This window comes from Mus musculus, chromosome 1, assembly GCF_000001635.26.
Source record: "Mus musculus strain C57BL/6J chromosome 1, GRCm38.p6 C57BL/6J".
Lineage (NCBI taxonomy): Eukaryota > Metazoa > Chordata > Mammalia > Rodentia > Muridae > Mus > Mus musculus.
In genome coordinates this window covers 155,535,188-155,551,178 of record NC_000067.6, presented here as the reverse complement: position 1 = coordinate 155,551,178, position 15,991 = coordinate 155,535,188, and positions in this window count along the sequence as shown.

The window sequence follows — 15,991 nt, the reverse complement described above, 5'->3', positions numbered from 1 at the left end:
CCTATAATTCCAAAGCTGGATTTTGACACTTGGGGTGTATAAGAAAGCAAAATGAGCAATCCAGGAGGCCAAGCTATTAAGCAGCATCCCCTCTTGGCCTCTGCTTCAGTCTCTGCCTCCAGGTTCCTGCCTTGAGTTTCTGCCCCTACTTCCCTTCCCGTCATGGTGGACTACAAGCTGTAAGACAAGGTAAACCCTTTCCTCCCCAGGTTGCTTTTGGTCCATGTTTTTATCACAGCAAGAGAAAGCAAACTGAAACGCTGATCTAGTCTTTCTACCTCCGGAACTGTGAAAAATGAATTTGTTCAATCTTTTAGTGTAACTTGATGGAGATCATATGAGAGGGTAAGTGTTGTAAATCTATATTGTCATATCTAAGTACACAAACACAAAATAAACAAATGTTGTCAAAAGTAATAGCAGGGCTGGAGAGATGGTTCAGTGGCCAGGAGTACTTGTTGCTCATGTAGAGGACCCGGATTTGATTCTGAGCACCCACATGTGGTTCAGAAACATCTCAGTTCCAGGGGACAGTACGTAGCTACACCATGAACATACATATGCAGTCAAATGCACATAAAGCAAACGATTAAATCTGCTTTTTTTAAAGTTAAAAAATAAAATAGCGCCAGGCATGATGGTGCATGCCTTTAATCTCAGCACTTGGGAGGCAGAGGCAGGTGGATTTCTGAGTTCAAGGTCAGCCTGGTCTACAGAGTGAGTTCCAGGACAGCCAAGGCTACACAGAGAAACCCTGTCTTGAAAAAAAACAAAAACAAAATGAAAATAGCAGCCTTTTAGAATCCAGTAAATTTTTTCATCTTTTTCTGTGTTTTGGGTAAATCTAAGTATTATAGGAAATTATCTACAGACGTTTCGTATACTGCTGGTGGGAGCGTAAATTGTTACAGTCGGTGTGAGAATATGTTTGGTGTTATCCCTAAAAGTAATAAATGTATTGCATTGTGCTCCTGACAAGCTGGACTGCATCCATGAATTCACCAAAGATGTGGACAAGAATGTTCATGGCAGTGTTTCTTCCAGTCAGCAAAAGGAAGCTGCCGGACTTCTTGCCACCTACAGAACAGGTAAACTGTGGTGTGTCTGCATGGTAAGATACACTCGGCAATGAGAAGGGTCTGCAACATTAACAGCCTCATAAGTACCATGTTGAGTTCAGGAAGCCTGATCCAAAAGAATAGGTACTCCATGCTCCCATTTATTATAGGATCAAAACCAGGCAAAACTGCTGTGTTATGTTAGAACTCTGACCGTGAAGTGCCTTGGGGTCAATAATATTGAAAAGCACAGAAATGGGATGTGGTGGTTGGAATAAGAATGGGTCCAGTAGGCTCTTGGGTTAGAATACTTGGTCTCCAGTTGGTGGAACTGTTTGTGAAAGATTATGGCGTGTGATCCCCAGAACCCACATAGAAAAGCTGGGCATCATGTCATGTGCTTGAAATTCCAGAGCCAGAGAGGCAGAGAGAGGAGGATGCTGGGGTCACCGGCCAGTCAGCCTTGCCTGCTCTGTAAGAAAGCCTGTTTCAAAAAACAAGCCTCATAAGGATGGGGCCTCCTAAGGAACAACATTTGATACTGTCCTCTAGTCTTCACACATGTACGCATATGTACACATGTGCACACACGCACACTCACGAACTTATATCCACATAGAAATACACACACACACACAAGTCCTTTGAAATATAGGCCTGGACATATAGCCAGGCCCTAGGTTCAATACCCAGTACTGCACAAAGAAAAGAAAAGAAAAGAAAAGAAGAGAAGAGAAGAGAAGAGAAGAGAAGAGAAGAGAAGAGAAGAGAAGAGAAGAGAAGAGAAGAGAAGAGCAGAGCAGAGCAGAGCAGAGCAAAGCAAAGCAAAGCGGGGAATATAAAAAGTGAGAGAGGAGAAAGAAGAAGAGGAGGGGAAGGAGAAGGGAGAAAGGAAGGAAGGGAAGAAGGAAGGGAGGAAGGGAGGGAGGAAGGAAGGAAGGAAGAAAGGGAGGAAGGAAGGAAGGAAGGAAGGAAGGAAGGAAGGAAGGAAGGAAGGAAGGAAGGAAGGAAGGAAGGAAGACAGGAAGGAAGGAAGACAGGAAGGAAGGAAGACAGGAAGGAAGACAGGAAGGAAGGAAGGAATTCTTGACTTTCAGAAGTGGACCTGGCACAGTTACACCATGTTATTTGGCTTTGTAGAAAGAAGCTCACAAAACCCCCTTCAGACAAGTTACTCAGAAACCACACTAACCCAAGACAAAGCTAAGCACTTCATTATGTTTGTCAAAGCCCAGGCAAAAACAAGGTCACTCTGCCGACTACAAAATACTAACCCCCTTTCTCTTGGTCAAAATGAGTAACTATTAATTCTTTAAAAAGTGATGCCCTCAGGCTGGCAAGATGGCTCAGTGGGTAAGAGCACTGACTGCTCTTCCAAAGGTCCTGAGTTCAAATTTCAGCAACCACATGGCGGCTCACAACCACCCATAACGAGATCTGACACTGTCTTCTGGTGTGTCTGAAAACAGCTACAGTATACTTATGTATAATAATAAATAAATCTTTTTTTAAAAAAGTGATAGCCTCGTTTTCGTGTGACTCTCCTCTCCCTAGAGATTAGCTTGGGATACCCAGTCTCAGAAATGTCCTAGTAGCCTGACAGCAGCCATTGTAGAGCAAAGCCCTGCTTCTTTAGATCCTTCCTCAATTCACAAGCAAAGCTCAGATCCTATAAGGAGTTGGTTCTTAGTCCCTTCTTACCCAGATAGCCGTGGTCCCATGCTCTGTGTGCCTCCTTCCTGCAACAAGGGTTCCCAAGGCTAGGTACAGACATTTGACGACACTTTTGCTCCAGGGTCTGGTGAACAAATCCAGAGCTGTTGATCAATCTCCAGTTTGTGAAACAGGGTCTCTCTGTGTTTAGAGCCTAGGGTGGCCTTGAATTGGCAATCTGCCTGCCGCCATCTCCTGGCATTGGGAATGCAGGTGGGGTGCACCTAGTAAGAATGTCTTATTTCCTTGGATATTCAGTTACATGCCCCAAATTATAAGGAGCTAGTTATTGAGAAAACAAATCTTTTACAATTTATATTTCAATTTATTTCTTCTTTCTTTCTTCCTGTCTTCCTTCCTTCCTTCCTTCCTTCCTTCCTTCCTTCCTTCCTTCCTTCCTTCCTTCCTTTCTTCCTTTCCTTCTTTTTTTCTTTCTTTCTTTTCTGGTAATGCCAGGAATTAAACCAGGGGCTTTCAGTCTGCTACACCGACATGCTCTGTTTCTTGGGAGAGGTACATGTTTGTATGAATAAAAAAACAAACAAACAAACAAAAAACCCAAAAAACAAAACCACCAAAAAAACAAACAAAACAAAACAAAACAAAACAAGGAGGCAAATGGAAAATGTAATTTTCCGGCTAAAAGTTAACAGTCACATTGAGTTCCAACAAACACTGTAAAATCAAAACAACAGTTAAAAACATTACCTGGGCCGGGTGTGGTGGCGCACGCCTTTAATCCCAGCACTTGGGAGGCAGAGGCAGGTGGATTTCTGAGTTCGAGGCCAGCCTGGTCTACAAAGTGAGTTCCAGGACAGCCAGAGAAACCCTGTCTCGAAAAAAAACAAAAAAAACCAAAAAACAAAAAACATTACCTGGGGTGAGGGGGGGGGGGGCTTTAGGGGACCAGTCCCTGGAGCAGACAGAAGTTTCATGAGCTCATCCATCCAGCTTGTGACTACTGTTATAGTGTGTGTGTGTGTGTGTGTGTGTGCGCGCGCACGCGTGTGCGCATGCACGCGCCCACATGCCTGAGCACATGTAGATTGCAAACAATGAGACAACTGATATACTTAAGAATGGTAAATTATAAATACAAACCGAAATCTTTAAACTCTTTACGTGATCCTGAGGAGAGATGATACCGTGCCGGGAGCTCTATGCAGATGTTTTCACCTCCCAGTGTTTTTTGCATTCACTATAAGCCATAGTTCTTTTTTATGATTTTGACAGAAGTCCAAAGAGAAGAAGGTAGGAATGTTGTAAACTATTTCCAATGTATCATCCTGAACTGATCTAAAAATATGAGTGAACAAAAGTCAAATCAGCTTCAATGGACAGCAATCAAAATATTTTAATTGTCATAAAAGCAACTGGACTATGGGGCTGGAGATGTAGTTCAGTGGTTAAGAACACTGACTGCTCTTCCAGAGGTCCTGAGTTCAATTCCCAGAAACCACATGGTGGCTCACAACCATCTGTAATGGGATCTGATGCCCTCTTCTGGTGTGGCTGAAGTCAGCGACAGTGTACTCATATACATAAAATAAATAAATAATTCTTTAAAAAAAAAAAAGTAACTGGGCTGGCAGAGCCTGGGTGTGGTTGGCAGAGAGCTTGCCTAGCAAGTGCAAAGCCCTGGGCTTGATGCATAAGTCAGGTGTGAGGCACAAACCTTTAACATCAGCACTGAGATATGGATGCATTTGATCCCAGCACTCAGGGCCAGCCTCATCTACATCATAAGTTTCAGGACAGCCAGGACTACCTGGTCAGACCCTGTCTCATAATAGAAGAGGGACGGGGAGCCATATTTAGAACAATTCAGGTTTTGTGAAATATTGACAATATTTTAAAAATAATTTTCAAATTTTATGTTCTTTTTTTTTTTTTAATTGTATGAGTATTCTGTCTGCATGTATGCCTGATTACCAGAAGAGGGCATCAGACCCTCTTATAGGTGACTGTAAGCCACCATGTTAGTGGTGGGACTTGAACTCGGAACTTCTGGAAGAACAAGCCGGTGCTCTTAACTGCTGAGTCATCTCACCAGTCCTGACAATATTTCTATATTATTACCAAAATACAAATGGATTCATTTTTTAAAAATACATTCATTTTTACTATATTTCACATTCTACCAGTAAGATAAACTAAATGGTTCTTTACTTTTCTCACTGCAGTCAAGCCACGGGGACATCTAGTCCACCAACCAGACCAACAGAGCACTGGCTCTCGCTCACCTCATCTCTGGAACATTCTACCCCACAATGGTTTGTCCTTGCCTCCTTACTGTCTACCCTCTTAGACTTATGCATCAAGCTCAGGGCTTTGCCTCTAGAGTCCTGCTAATGTGCTTAAAGATTAGATTAACTGCCGTGATTTCCTAGATGGTGGCCTAGGTAAATACTGCTTACTTAGTTTAGTGATGTAAAAACATGACCCTTTAGGTCTTTGCTCAAATATCCCATAAGCCGACACCTCCTTGGCTATCCTATAAAAAGTCACAACCCTCTCCACACTTCCTTTCCCTCTTCTTCATCTCTGGTCACTGACGTGAAATCGTTTTCCATCCCTTTCTTACCTCTACCCTCCTATATTCTCTGAGGGAAAGGAAGTTTATTACTGTTGATGGATTTCCCCACAGCTGGTCCCAAGTGAAGTCTTTTATTCAATCAATAAATGAGTAAATATATAAAAGACATGGTTGCCATCCTGTAAGTGTTCACAGATAGTAAATGAATGAGGGCAATAAAATGTTGCAAGTGGCACGGAGAAGGGCGCACAGGCCGAGACCCAGCGTGGGAGTCACAATAAAGAGAGAACAGGCAAAGAGTGTTCCTTGCTTTTCTTAAGGAGATTCAAACATTTATTTGTTTTCCTCTCTTACAGCGTAAACTAAATAGTACAGCCGAGGTCCACTTCTCCCAACAGAAGAAACCTCATCTACTAAAGGCTACATTTTTGTTGTCGTTGTTGCAAATACTTAAGACAGTAAAGTTGATACAGATCTGTAGCTTAGTCTTACATCAGCAAAGTAAGTTAGCAGATTTACTCAGGACACAGTCTAGAAACCGTGGCCTTTAATCCCACTCTTGAAGCACATTAGCAGCACCGCGGGCAGAAGAGCGAGTGAGACAGTAAGTGGGCGTTATTTAATTTGCACAATCCTAAGGTTCCTATGGACACCTGCAAATTGTCAGCAGGACGCTGCGGTGCGAACCCCAGCAGGGATCCTGTCGTCTCCACCTTGGCGACGGTGCAATATGTAAAATGACTAAAACCTGTGATTACAAAAAGAAAAAAAAAAATCACATTTCCGAAATCTCAAGGATGGTTCAATTTCTTGCTAAAAATTAAGAGCGGGAGCTGAAAGAAGTTGGTACCAGGAGTGGTTCTAGAGTAACAGAAGTACAAGGATGAATCTTTTAAAATACTGGAATTGGCTTGTTGATCCACCAGCACTTTCAACTATTGAAACCTCTCCAGATTCTCTCCTTCCTGGGAGCTCAGAGAATTTTGAAGACCCATGGTTGAAACTATATTCCGAACTTAAAGAAGCTAATGCCCTTGATTTTCTTAATGAATTAGGTGATTCAGTGCACAAAGCTTTCTACAAGATGGGGAAAAAATCGGAAAATGATTTTACTGGCTGGCTGCTCTTAGTATCTGTGGAAAAAATGATGAATGAAAGGAAGGAGTTGTGTGATAAAATCGAAAGGCTCCAGACACAAGTAAACGATCTAAAAGTTGCTAAGTGTGTCCTTGAGGAGAATCTTCTCTCTTGTAGTGAAAGACCCCCGAAGGGAGACCCTCACTCAGGCACTCAAGTCCCGGGACAGCCGCGTACCCAAGAAGACACTGAGACCATACGTAAAATGTAGAAGGCAAGATTTAATAAAGCAGCAACATGAAAGCACACAGACCAGAGCTCTGGGGTCGAAACTCATACACCTAGTGGTGTAGAGGAGAATCGACGGTCAGCCAAAATTTTTCATAGGCTTATATAGTAAAACTCAAAGGGGGAGAACTGGGCAGGGAAAGTACAAGTTTACATCACTAGGGGGCTCTGCCAAGGGACAAGGGGTTCTGCCAAAGGAATCTACGTAACTAAGGGGTCATGTCCTATTATTTGGCAATGTACCCGGTTCATTTTGAGGTTGTTCCAGGAGGCCTTTATCTCAAAAATGTTCTTGGAACAGTTTTTAGTTGGGAGGGTTCGAATTTTAGGGTGAGGAGTTCAGGAATGCATTCTGGGGTGAAAAGTTTAGGAGTGTTCCGGGAACAATCTCTAGATGGGAGGGGTCGGGCTCTGGGGTGAAGAAGAGTTCAGTAAAAAATTTTTATTCTTCAGTAGCAATAGAGCTCAAGTTGCAGAAAATCAAACAGAAACTCTCATTGTAAGGTTGGCTGAACTACAGCGAAAATTCAAGTCTCAGCCTCAGAATGTGTCAACAGTTAAAGTAAGGGCTCTAATTGGCAAAGAATGGGATCCTACAACATGGGACGGGGATGTGTGGGAAGACCATGTTGAAACTGAGAATTTTGAATCTTCAGATTCTCAAGGGTTTGCCCCACCTGAGGAAGTAGTACCCTCAGCCCCACCCCTTGAAATAATGCCTTCCCCACATGAGGAAATTAATTTTGCAGAGTCTGATAAACCAGCAATGACTTTCACTACTGATGTTTCTCAAGGCCCACCAATAGTTTCTTCTAGACCTGTAACCAGACTCAAAGCAAAACAGGCTCCTAGAGGGGAGGTAGAAAGTGTAGTCCATGAGGAAATTCACTACACTACTAAGGAGCTTAATGAGTTTGCTAATTCATTCAAGCAGAAACCTGGTGAATATGTGTGGGAATGGATTTTAAGGGTGTGGGATAAGGGTGGAAGGAACATAAAACTAGAGCAGGCTGAGTTTATTGACATGGGTCCTCTGAGTAGAGATTCTAGGTTTAATACGGAAGCTCGCATAGTTAAAAAAGGTGTCAAAAGTTTGTTTGAATGGTTGGCTGAGGTGTTTATCAAAAGATGGCCTAAAGCCGGGCGTGGTGGCGCACGCCTTTAATCCCAGCACTCGGGGAGGCAGAGGCAGGCGGATTTCTGAGTTCGAGGCCAGCCGGGTCTACAGAGTGAGTTCCAGGACAGCCAGGGCTATACAGAGAAACCCTGTCTCGAAAAAACCAAAAAAAAAAAAAAAAAAAAAAAAGATGGCCTACTGGAAATGACTTGGAGATGCCTGATATTCCATGGCTTAGTGTTGATGAAGGGATTTTAAGACTTAGGGAAATTGCAATGCTAGAGTGGATATATTGTGTAAAGCATAATTGTCCACAATGGGAAGGTCCAGAAGATATGCCTTTCACCAGCTCTATAAGACGCAAATTGGTGAGAGGGGCACCAGCACATTTGAAGGGTTTTGTTCTTTCCCTTTTCCTTGTGCCAGATCTTAGCATTGGAGATGCTTCTGCTCAATTAGATGAATTAAATTCACTGGGTTTGGTTGGATTCCGAGGTAACAAGGGCCAGGTGGCAGCATTGAATCGCCGGAGACAAGGTGATCCTAGTTATTATAATGGACAGCGTAGACAAAAGAATGTTTATAATAACATACCCAGTAATGGTCAGCACAGGAGAAGTGAAATTTATAATGGCATGACTCGGTTGGACCTTTGGTACTGGCTAACCAACCATGGTGTTTCCAGGAATGAAATACATAGGAAGCCTACTGCATATTTGTTTGATCTGTATAAGCAGAAAAATTCTCAAACAAATGAAAGAAAGGCTACATTAGATCGTGGTAAACAGCCCGATGAAAGAAAGGCTACATTAGATCATGGTAAACAGCAATCTCGGCCAGTGAATCAATTTCCAGACTTGAGACAGTTTGCAGATCCAGAACCCCTTGAATGAAGGGGTGGCCAGGTTCCGCTGAGGAAGGATCTTGATAAGACACCCAAAGGTTTTGCTGTTACCCTTTCTCCAGTTCTTCCCCAGAGGGACCTACGGCCTTTTACAAGGGTAACTGTACATTGGGGAAAAGGAAATAATCAGACTTTTCGGGGTCTGCTGGATACTGGTTCTGAGTTGACACTGATCCCAGGGGATCCCAAGAAACATTGTGGCCCTCCAGTTAAAGTAGGGGCTTATGGAGGGCAGGTGATTAATGGAGTTTTGACTGATGTCCGACTCACAGTAGGTCCAGTAGGTTCCCGGAAACATCCTGTGGTGATTTCCCCAGTTCCAGAATCTATAATTGGGATAGATATACTCAGAAATTGGCAGAATTCTCATATTGGTTCCCTGAACTGTAAAGTGAGGGCTATTATGGTTGGAAAGGCCAAATGGAAGCCTTTAGAGTTGCCTCTGCCAAAGAAAATAGTGAATCAAAAACAGTATCGTATTCCTGGAGGAATTGCAGAAATTACTGCCACTATCAAGGACTTGAAAGATGCAGGGGTGGTGGTTCCCACCACATCTCCGTTTAACTCTCCTATCTGGCCAGTGCAGAAAACAGATGGATCATGGAGAATGACAGTTGATTATCGAAAACTAAATCAGGTAGTAACTCCAATTGCAGCTGCTGTACCAGATGTAGTTTCGTTACTTGAGCAAATTAACACATCTCCTGGCACCTGGTATGCGGCTATTGATCTGGCAAATGCCTTCTTCTCAGTACCTGTCCATAAGGACCACCAGAAGCAATTTGCTTTCAGTTGGCAAGGCCAACAGTATATCTTCACAGTTTTGCCTCAAGGATATATTAACTCTCCTGCCCTGTGTCATAATTTAGTTAGAAGGGATCTTGATCGTTTGGATCTTCCACAAAATATCACATTGGTGCACTATATTGATGACATTATGCTGATTGGACCAAGTAAGCAGGAAGTAGCAATCACTTTGGACTCATTGGTAACACATATGCGTATCAGAGGATGGGAAATAAATCCAACCAAAATTCAAGGACCATCTACCTCAGTGAAATTCTTAAGAGTCCAGTGGTGTGGGGCATGCAGAGATATTCCTTCTAAGGTGAAAGATAAGTTATTGCACCTGGCCCCTCCCACAACCAAGAAAGAAGCACAACGTTTAGTGGGTCTATTTGGATTCTGGAGACAACACATCCCTCACTTGGGTGTTTTACTTAGGCCTATTTACCAAGTGACTCGGAAAGCTGCTAGCTTTGTGTGGGGCCTGGAACAGGAGAAGGCCCTTCAACAGGTCCAGGCTGCTGTGCAGGCTGCTCTACCACTTGGACCATATGACCCAGCAGACCCGATGGTACTTGAGGTGTCTGTGGCTGATAGAGATGCTGTTTGGAGCCTCTGGCAGGCCCCTGTAGGTGAATCACAGAAAAGACCTTTGGGATTTTGGAGCAAAGCTCTACCATCATCTGCAGACAACTATTCTCCCTTTGAAAAACAGCTTTTGGCCTGCTATTGGGCCTTAGTGGAAACTGAACGTTTGAAATAGGGCATCAAGTTACTATGCGACCTGAATTACCCATCATGAGCTGGGTACTATCAGACCCTGCAAGTCATAAAGTGGGACGCGCACAGCAGCAGTCTATTATCAAATGGAAGTGATATATACGTGATCGGGCCAGAGCAGGTCCTGAAGGCACAAGCAAGTTACATGAAGAAGTTGCTCAAATGCCTATGGTTTCTACTCCTGTTACAATGCCATCTGCTGCCAAACATGTGCCTATAGCCTCATGGGGTGTTCCCTATGATCGACTGACCGAAGAGGAGAAGACTAAAGCCTGGTTTACTGATGGCTCTGCACGTTATGCAGGCACCACCCAGAAGTGGACAGCTGCAGCATTACAACCCCTTTCTGGGACAACCTTGAAAGACACAGGTGAAGGGAAATCTTCACAGTGGGCAGAACTTCGGGCAGTACACATGGTATTACAGTTTGTTTGCAAGAAGAAATGGCCAGATGTACGATTATTCACTGACTCATGGGCTGTAGCCAATGGATTGGCTGGATGGTCAGGGACTTGGAAAGATCACAATTGGAAAATTGGTGAGAAAGACATCTGGGGAAGAAGTATGTGGATAGATCTCTCCAAATGGGCAAAGGATGTGAAGATATTTGTGTCCCATGTAAATGCTCACCAAAAGGTGACTTCAGCCGAGGAGGAGTTCAATAATCAAGTGGATAAGATGACCCGTTCTGTGGACAGTCAGCCTCTCTCCCCAGCCATCCCTGTCATTGCTCAATGGGCACATGAACAAAGTGGTCATGGTGGTCGAGATGGAGGTTATGCTTGGGCTCAGCAACACGGGCTTCCACTCACCAAGGCTGACCTGGCTACAGCTGCTGCTGATTGCCAGATCTGCCAACAGCAGAAACCAACACTGAGTCCCAGATATGGCACCATTCCTCGAGGTGACCAGCCAGCAACCTGGTGGCAGGTTGACTACATTGGACCACTTCCTTCGTGGAAAGGACAGCATTTTGTTCTTACTGGAGTAGATACTTATTCTGGTTATGGATTTGCCTTTCCTGCACGTAATGCCTCTGCTAAAACCACCATTCATGGACTGACAGAATGCCTTATCGTCATGGTATTCCACACAGTATTGCTTCTGACCAAGGAACTCATTTCACAGCCAGAGAAGTACGACAGTGGGCCCACGATCATGGAATACACTGGTCTTACCACGTTCCCCACCATCCTGAAGCAGCTGGTCTGATAGAAAGATGGAATGGCCTTTTGAAGACGCAGTTACAGCGCCAATTAGGTGGTAACAGCTTGGAAGGCTGGGGTAGAGTTCTTCAGAAGGCAGTATATGCTTTGAATCAGCGCTCGATATATGGTACAGTTTCACCCACAGCCAGGATTCATGGGTCCAGGAATCAAGGGGTGGAAAAGGGAATAGTTCCACTTACTATCACTCCTAGTAACCCTCTAGGAAAATTTTTGCTTCCTGTCCCCATAACTCTAGGTTCTGCTGGCTTAGAAGTTTTGGCTCCAGAGAGGGGAGTGCTCCTACCAGGAGCTACAACAAACATTCCATTGAACTGGAAGCTCAGACTTCCCCCTGGTCATTTTGGGCTTCTAATGCCCTTAAACCAACAGGCTAAAAAAGGAATAACAGTGTTAGGAGGGGTGATAGATCCAGATTACCATGGGGAAATTGGATTACCTCTTCACAATGGTGGTAAGCAAGATTATGTCTGGAGTATAGGAGATCCCTTAGGGCGGCTCTTAGTACTACCATGTCCTGTGATTAAAGTCAATGGGAAACTACAACAGCCTAATCCAAGCAGGATGACAAAGGACACAGACCCATCAGGAATGAAGGTATGGGTCAATCCTCCAGGAAAAGAGCCAAGACCTGCTGAGGTGCTGGCTGAAGGTGAAGGAAATACAGAATGGGTAGTAGAGGAAGGTAGTTATAAACACCAATTAAGGCCACGTAACCAGTTGCAGAAACGAGGATTATAAAGTAATATGAATGCCCATTGTAAATTTACTAATGCGTTTGCGATTGTACGAGGGATAGTTATATCATGTTAGGCGTATTTACAACCTTGTTATTGTTTCATGTGAACATGAGATATTATTTGTGTCAAGTTGACAAGGGGTGGATTGTAGTGGCTATTCCTGGTTGTCAACTTGACAATATTTGGAATGAACTACAATCCGGAATTGGAAGGCTCACCAGTGACCCTTATCTGGAGGCTTGGAGATCCTTATCTGGATCTTGGTTTGAAGATCTTGAGCCATAGTGGCTATGGATTCCAGAAGATTGAATCTCCGAGTTTAAGGAACACACCTTTAATCTGGGCTACGCCTTTCATCTGGAAACACACATAGGAAAGACGCTCCTACACAGAAGATGAATAGATCTAAAAGGAAACCCTCAGACGAGATGGCAGATTTAGACTGTGAAGCGTGTGGTGCACTTTGAGAAGCTGGCCAGCCTCCCCCGCTGAGCCCATTACTTTCCAGACGCTGCCCTTCAAATGTCAAAAGGTCTTTGGCCTTACATTTAAGTGAGTGGCCGTGTCGACCCATGAAGATTTTCTAAGTAGTCTGAGCCTTTTGCATGAGCTGACACACTGTGCTCAGAATTCATGAAATGGGGCAGGAGCTGGTTTTATTGGAAGAAGAGGACATCAAACTGTTTACCTTAGGAGGAAAGCTCTTCGCCTGTGTATGGGAAACTGAGGCAGGAGGATGGGGATTTTGAAACCAGCCTCGACAATGTATAGAGATCCTGTCTCAAGATACACGAGCAGCCTAGCAGTGGAGGCACAAGACTTTTTTTTTTTCCTTTTATTGGATGTTTTTCTTATTTACATTTCGGATGTTTTCCGCTTTCCAGGTCTCCCCTCTGGAAACCCCCTACCCATCCCTCCTCCCCCTGCCTCTATGAGGGTGCTCCCCCACCCACCCACTCCCACCTTCGAGGCATATGACTTTAATCCCAGCACTTGAGAGATAGAGGCAGGCAGATCTCTGAGTTAGAGAAACCCTGTCTCAAAAGACCTAAAAGATAAAACAATTTAAAAAAAAAAAAGCAAAGTAAAGCTCTTTCAAGAAAATCATTGAACTCAAAACTAAAATACTGAAAATCTTCTTATCTGTTTCCATAATCTTTTCAAGTTTTAAGTTAGTGGTTTAAAGAACAAAGATATAAGAAAATAAATATATACTGTCATAAAATATAACATATTTATAGAAAAACAGTCCTCTGAATTTGTTGCTTCTCCAGGTTGCTGGTGATTCCAGATCCTGCTGGATGTAGTGGCACATGTTTATAATCCTATAACTTTGGAGGCTGAGGCAGGAGGATTTTAAGTTCTTGGTCATCCTGGGCTACATAATGAAGTCATGTTTCAAAAAGAAAGTAAAGCAAAAATAGTAAAGTATTTTAGATATGCATTATCTTGATGGGAACAGGCAAGTGCAAGTGTAATACACATACTGACCAGAAGATGGCAGCATAGAGCTATATTTGTGTTCTGTCACTGGGACGTGCCAATTGGATTGTCTCCCTAAAACTCTGACCTTTACGCTGCACAGTGAACAGACTAATTATTTATGTAATTCTATCATTATTTTAAACAGCATCTCCATCCTAATTTTGTTACTTTTTATGCATAAAAACCTAAGACCTGTGTATAAAGAACATAGGTTGTGGTTAGCTAAAAAACAATGTTCTCAGAAATCCACTTGTTAGCCTGAGTGATACAGTAACAAGGAGAGATTGGTCAATCAGTGTGGACTGAGATAAACTCACCTCTGAATCTACATTATTAGCCCCTTTTGCTTGTTTTTGCTTTAGACATTCTTTTTGTTGTTGTTAATGTTGTATTGTTTGTTTGTTTGTTTGTTTGTTTGTTTGTTTTTGAGACAGGATCTATGTAGCCCTGGAAGTTGCAATGCAGACAAGGATGGCCTCAGACTCAGGGAGCCGCCTGCCTCTGCCCCTGAGTGAGTTAGCAGTTCTGCCATTTCCAAACACTTCCGTGTCACTTTCCTCTCCCATTTTAGAGAATGTTAAATTAAAACGGATATTCTAAAGTACACAAAAATAAAATGTTTAACATGCTTATTAGAAGTTATATAAGACAGACAGACATTAGGGTATACTAAAATTTGAAAATTTTGTGTGGTTAAATTTTTGTTTGTTTGTTTGTTTGTTTGATTTTGAGATAGGGTTTCTTTGTGTAGCCCTGGCTGTCCTGGAACTCACTTTGTAGACCAGGCTGGCCTCAAACAAAGAAATTCACCTGCCTCTGCCTCCCAAGTGCTGGGATTAAAGGTGCTACCACTGCCTGGCTTTAAAAAAATTTTTTTTTTTAAGTTTGCACTTGCTAAGATATCCTTTCTTGGGCTGGAGAGATGGCTCAGTGCTTAAGAACACTGGATGCTCTTTCAAAACTCAGGTTCAATTCCAAGCACTCACTTGGCAGCTCACACCTGTTTTTAACTCCAGTCCCTGGGGGTCTGATGCCCTATTCTGGCCTCCAAAGGCACCAGGTGTGCCCATGGTGCACAGACATACGAGTAGGCAAAAGGCCCATCTACATACACATAAAGAAGAGTCAAGCTCTCTTTGTTAATATTGATGGCTACGGCTGGGCATCACCTTGGAGGTATTCATGGCTTCAGTTACTTCTGTGGGATTTCTTCTTGGAAGAATGATAAGATGTCAGCAACCAAAAACCCAAAATAGTTTTTATTGTCAAGGAAATGTGGTCAGGCAAACACAATCAGATATAATACTTTCATTTATATTATTCTTAAAATAGGAAATAACATTTGAAATGGGTTTGAATGAAGTAATTTTCTTTCTTTCTTTCTTTCTTTTTTAAAAAGATTTTATTTATTATTATATCTAAGTACACTGTAGTTGTCTTCAGAAACACCAGACAAGGGCATCAAATCTTGTCATCCCTCCAGCCCTAACTGTAAGATTTTTAATTTACAAGTTGGATAAGGTACTTCATGTGTTTAATCCCAGCATTTGGGAGATAGAGGCAGGCAGATCTCTGAGTTTGAGGCCAGCCTGGTTTTACAGAGCAAGTTTCAGGACAGTCAAGGCAACACAGAGAAACCATGTCTTCAAAACATGGTTAAACATGGATAAAACAGGAATAAAGCTGTGGAAAAGGAAAGCTAAATTCCCCAAGAGTGAAAGAATTGGATGTTTCCTGGGGTAGTTTATGGAAGTCACTATGGAATTGTGGGTAGAAATAGAAGAGTATTGATAAACAAACAAACAAAATCTCTTCAAATATTAAATAACCAAGAATATTTGTAGGCCATTAATAAAAATTAAACCCTCTCTTCAGTAGCCATCAAATAAATCAAGAAAACAGTAAGTTATCTAAGTGCATTAAACATGACTCTGAAATGAGAATCTGTAAACTATACAAATGCTGGTACTGTCACATATTCACACACACACACACACACACACACACACACACACACACACACACGGCACACATTCTCACATACACAATCTCCTGCTGTTTCAATTGATTCTAATACACATGTTTTCCTCCTGATTTTTCAGTTATAATTTTCTTATCAGTCATGTACTATAGATCTATTCAAATAGCCAAATAATGAATTACCAGTCAAGGATCTGTCCCTGAAATTCAGTAGCTGTCCAGTTCCTGTCACATTTGCTTTGCGTTTATAGAAGCTTTTGACGAACCATTTGAAACTAAGGTGCAGGTATCATGACCCGTC